Below are 6000 nucleotides of genomic sequence, written 5' to 3' on the forward strand. Positions count from 1 at the left end.
TGACTGAAATGAAACCAATTTGTCCTCTTGTGTGTTGCAGAATCTCTTCAGCTGTGGAGGTCTCCTTTGAGTCGGGTCATGTACTCCATGGCTAACAGTCTGCTCATAATGAAGGTGTGTGTGTGTGTGTGTGCGTGCACAGGTGTGTGTGATGGGGAGGGACTAACACTGTGTGTAAGGAGAGCTGCACCGAGCTACCATAGTCCTCTGTGTGTATGTACATGCTTTAACACACACATTCATCAACATACTTAGACACATTCCTACATGCCCACAGTCACAGATCGACACACATGCCCGTCCAGGGCTGTCAGGAAGCTAGCGGAGCAATTAGAAGAATGGATGACGACCAGCGAGAGACACGAACACACACAATGGCTAATAAGGGTTATTAGGCTTTAGCAGCATTGTTTTGGTGCAGTGAGTGGGTGTGTTTGGAGATGTCTTGTCGGGTACGTGTGTCTGGATCAGTGCTCTTCATTCTACCTTCCCCTCAGTCCTGCTCTCTGTCTAGACACATGCGGACAGTGGAATAGCCAGGCGGATGCTAGCTAGAGCATGTCCTGCTCCAAGCCACTGTGCGTCTGTCCTGCCAGTTGAAAACATCTTCAGTAGTATCATCACCCTCAGAGTCCAGTGAAGAAATGGTGAAACACTAAACTATCATGCAACATAACCACCATTCTGCTTGATGATCTGACTACCATGGACTGGAGTTTTACAGTAATTGATAGAGGCGGAACACTACCCGTCGAGGAACACACCGTGTCCGCCAGGCACAGGAGACATGATCATTTTGACAGGTTCTGTATCATCCTTTGATGAAGACTGCATTCATCATGTTTAATTGACTTCTATACTTTATACAGCACTAGAGAATCCTGTCTAATGATGTTGCTTGTTAGTGATTGTTGTGTGTAAGTGTTGTTTGTGTTGGTCTGTAGATGTATGATGGCAGACCACAGGCTTCCCAGAAGTATCCCATAGGATCACCCTGACTGGATTCTTTGTTAGTGAGAGAAATAGAGGAAGCGAGGGAGACAGAGAGGGAGAGTGTGTTCTGTCCAGGGGACAATTGAAAGAGCCACAGTGCCATCAGCTGGTGATATTTATGTACACACAGACACACACTGCACCAACTCACCGCCGACCTCTCTCCTATCCCCAGCTACATAGCAACCGTGCTCAGCAGTTCAGTCAGCATGTGAGCGATATGATGTGTGGTAAAGAACAGCCATGGCTGGGGCACAGTGTGACCAGGGACACCTTGCCCTGCTAATGGTCAATACACCTGATTGTATTCTCTCTCGCTCCCTCCCCCCTCCCTCTCTCTGTCTTTCTCACTCTCCCCCCTCTCTCTTTCTCACTCTCTTTCCCCCCTCTCTTGTCTTTCTCCCTCTCTCTCTCTCGTCTTTCTCCCCCCTCTTGTCTTTCTTTCTCCCCATCTCTCTCGTCTTTCTCTCTCTCCCCTCTCTCTCCCCCCTCTCTCTCTCTCTCTTTCTCTCTCCCCCTCTCTCTCTCTCTCTCGCTTTCCCCCCTCTCTTGTCTTTCTCCCCTCTTTCTCCCCCTCTCTCTCTCTCGTCCCTCTCCCCCATCTTGTCTTTCTCTCTCCAGGACTATGTTCTGGCTGTAGAGACATATCACTCCATCATCCAGTACGAGCCCCAGCAGAGTGCCGCTGCTGAGTGGGATAGGTGAACACGCCTCTCTTTGAACTACAACTACTTTTCCTCAACATAATGCCAATGTGTTTTTGGTTCCTCAACATAATGCCAATGTGTTTTTGGTTCCTCAACATAATGCCAATGTGTTTTTGGTTCCTCAACATAATGCCAATGTGTTTTTGGTTCCTCAACATAATGCCAATGTGTTTTTGGTTCCTCAACATAATGCCAATGTGTTTTTGGTTCCTCAACATAATGCCAATGTGTTTTTGGTTCCTCAACATAATGCCAATGTGTTTTTGGTTCCTCAACATAATGCCAATGTGTTTTTGGTTCCTCAACATAATGCCAATGTGTTTTTGGTTCCTCAACATAATGCCAATGTGTTTTTGGTTCCTCAACATAATGCCAATGTGTTTTTGGTTCCTCAACATAATGCCAATGTGTTTTTGGTTCCTCAACATAATGCCAATGTGTTTTTGGTTCCTCAACATAATGCCAATGTGTTTTTGGTTCCTCAACATAATGCCAATGTGTTTTTGTTCCTCAACATAATGCCAATGTGTTTTTGGTTCCTCAACATAATGCCAATGTGTTTTTGGTTCCTCAACATAATGCCAATGTGTTTTTGTTCCTCAACATAATGCCAATGTGTTTTTGGTTCCTCAACATAATGCCAATGTGTTTTTGGTTCCTCAACATAATGCCAATGTGTTTTTGGTTCCTCAACATAATGCCAATGTGTTTTTGGTTCCTCAACATAATGCCAATGTGTTTTTGGTTCCTCAACATAATGCCAATGTGTTTTTGGTTCCTCAACATAATGCCAATGTGTTTTTGGATCCTCAACATAATGCCAATGTGTTTTTGGATCCTCAACATAATGCCAATGTGTTTTTGGTTCCTCAACATAATGCCAATGTGTTTTTGTTCCTCAACATAATGCCAATGTGTTTTTGGTTCCTCAACATAATGCCAATGTGTTTTTGGTTCCTCAACATAATGCCAATGTGTTTTTGGTTCCTCAACATAATGACAATGTGTTTTTGTTTGAATGATTATTTTGGACCAGATTGGAGACATTAGAACAGCAGTATTTCCTAGATGTGGAGAAAGCCTCTCTGGAGAAGGGAGCTGGACCTACTGACACACGTGTTTTGATGAACAGGTACGAATGAGTGGAAATAATTACTTCTGAGATGAATTTATCTGTAATTCTGTCAGACTTCTCTCACAATTCTAGTATGTGAGTTGGAACAGGGGTCACACTTGTGTATTTGCCACTTTGTGATGCTTTGCTAGGAGACACAACAGTGCCATTCGCACTGTGTTGATTGACATTTCTGTTAATTCCTGTCACATCTTCACACAGAATCACTGAAGTAACCCAGCTGACTTGTGCGTGGGTTTCAGGTCCTTCGTCTACCTCAGTCAGAACAACTACTCAGAGGCACTCTCCTCCTTCACCGAGGTCCTGAAGATCGACCCCAAAAACCCTGTGGTAGGCAATCACACAATCTACAACAGTTTATGACAGCTATACTTGATTAACTTACTCATACATTTCCTAGGATACCTCAGAAGTTGTACATTCTTAGAGACTGTAAATGAATGCATTCTAGTTTGAGACCGATCTCTCCCCTTGGCTGTATGGCATATCCCCTCTCTCCTCAGGCAAGAAAACAGCATCTCTCTCTTCTCCTAAGGCAATAACCATGTCTTCTCCCCTCTCTCCCTAGACAAATAACGTCTTTCTTATCTCTCCTCTCTGCAGAGCCCTTCTCCCTCAGGCAAATGACTCTTTACTCTCCTCTCTCTACGTGCAATTAACTCATTTCTGCATTCTCCCTCTTTCAGTAGAGTAATACCACTTCTGCCCCTTTCTCTCCCTGTAGGTCGATAACTTCCCTCTCTCCTCTCTCCTATAGGTGAATAACAACGTAGTGGTGTGCCTGTTGTACCTGGGCCATCTGAAGGAGTCCCTGAGCCAGCTGGAGGGCCTGGTGCAGCAGGACTCTGCCCTGTACCTCCAGGAGAGCGTCCTCTTCAACCTCACCACCATGTACGAGCTGGAGTTGTCCCGCTCCACCCAGAAGAAACAGGCCCTGCCGGAGTCAGTGGCCTCCCGAGAGGGAGACTGCTTCAACACACAGTGCCTCAAACTGGTGTAGAGGGAACTAGGGAGGTATGGGAACCTTGTAGGTCACTATTAAGATTGGAACAAAACAATTGCAAGCACAGGAGGCCATCAGGAGGATAGTGTCCTAGTCTTGAGTTTCATAAGACTCCACTAAACAACATGGCCATTACCCTGCCTGAACTCCAGAGCAGGAACACAAACTGTCCCTTCAGTGCAGGCAAATCCACTTCCCACGTTATAGTAGTAGTGATGCAAATGTAATGATTGTGTGACTCTGATAGGCTATGTATGTGAATATATACAGAAGTGGGGGCTGCTGAGGGGAGGACGGCTCATAATAATGTCTGGAATGGAGTCAATGGAGTGGTATCATCCACATGGACACCACGTCGTTGATGTGTTTGATACCACTCCATTGAATTCATTCCAGTCATTATTATTGGGGCGGCAGGGAAGCCTAGCGGTTAGAGCGTTGGGCTAGTAACCGAAAGGTTGCAAGTTCGAATCCCTGAGCTGACAAGGTACAAATCTGTCGTTCTGCCCCTGAACAGTTAACCCACTGTTCCTAGGCCGTCATTGAAAATAAGAATTTGTTCTTAACTGACTTGCCTAGTTAAATAAAGGTAAAATAAAAAATGATTATGAGCCGTCCTCCCCTCAGCAGCCCCCACTGACATACAGTACAATGTTTTTAGACGAGGGAGACGTTTCACATTCCTGTGTGATTAAGACCGGAGTACATCATCAAAATAAAATAAGTGCATCATGTGGAGAAATGACAAACAACCAATTGCAGGAATCTGGAAATACAATTGAAATGTGGTACATGGATACTGTTGGTGAAAAGTGACAGACTAGCTAATGCGATGATCATTAATAGACTGAATGATTGAAAATAGAATTGCAATTGTATTTTCATGAGTACAAACTACTTATCCGTACATCAAGTTCTATACATCTTACAATTGAGGTAGGCCTTTAATCAATCAACACTTGTGAGTCCTCTGCTACTGACGTCAATAGTGATTTGATTTCTAAATACAATAGCTTTTTGGTATTTCTGCTTAGTAGAGTTAGTCTTGATTCTCACTCATGCATAGTAAACAAAAATATAAACGCAACATTTAAAGTGTCGGTCCCATGTTTTATGAGCTGAAATAAAGGGTCATTTTGTAAATATATATTATTTTCTGGAAACCATTACATGCACCCATCTCATTGTTATTTAATTATTAGAGATATACAAATGTTATTTGCACCCACCATGCATCATGTTTGCAATGGTCATGTGAGGTGAAATGTGTGTATTTTGGGATGTGAGCACTGTGTGTTTGACCTGACGAAGATCCGTTTCGTATCTAAATGTTAATAAAGCAGTGAATTGGGAGCTTTAACGGTGTGCGGGTCTTCTTGTTCTATACTAGTATTCTTTATTAGCCCAGCACCTATGTTTTTAAGGATGTGGGGATGACCACAAACTTTTCTGAAGTAAAAGATCCCAGAAATGTTCCATACGCACAAAAAGCTTATTTCTCTCACATTTCGTGCACAAATTTGTTTACATCCCTGTTAGTGAGCATTTCTCCTTTGCCAAGATTATCCATATCAATAAGCTGATTAAACAGCATGATCATTACACAGGTGCACTTTGTGCTGGGGACAATAAAAGGCCACTCTAAAATGTGCAGTTTTGTCACACAACACAATGCCACAGATGTCTCAAGTTTTAAGGGAGTATGCAATTGGCATGCTGACTGCAGAAATGTCCACCAGAGCGGTTGCCAGAGAATTGAATGTTCATTTTTCTACCATAAGCCTTACCATAACGTTGTTTTAGAGAATTTGGCAGTACGTCTAACCTGCCTCACAACCGCAGACCACGTGTAACCACGCCGGCCCAGGACATCCATTTCTGGCTTCTTCCCCTGCGGGATCGTCTGAGACCAGCCACCCGGACAGCTGATAAAATTGAGTATTTCTGTCTGTTATCATGCCCTTTTGTGGGGGAAAACCTTTCTGATTAGCTTGGCCTGGCTCCCCAGTAGGTGGGCCTGGCTTCCAAGTGGATGGGCCTATGGTTGCGCCCCTGTCCAGTCATATGAAATCCATAGATTAGGGCCTAATGAATTTATTTAAATTGACTGATTTCCTTATATGAACTGTAACCATTTTTTTCTAGGACAGCAAATAAGATGA

The 6000-nt window shown here is 43.7% G+C and overlaps 1 pseudogene; it reads left to right on the forward strand.

The window, feature by feature from the left end:
- Positions 1–5198, forward strand: part of LOC106573429 (trafficking protein particle complex subunit 12-like) — a 30257-nt pseudogene extending 25059 nt beyond the window's left edge.
- The last annotated feature ends 802 nt before the right edge of the window (positions 5199–6000 follow it).

The sequence above is a fragment of the Salmo salar genome, chromosome ssa01 (genome assembly GCF_905237065.1).
Source record: "Salmo salar chromosome ssa01, Ssal_v3.1, whole genome shotgun sequence".
Taxonomy (NCBI): Eukaryota; Metazoa; Chordata; class Actinopteri; order Salmoniformes; family Salmonidae; genus Salmo; species Salmo salar.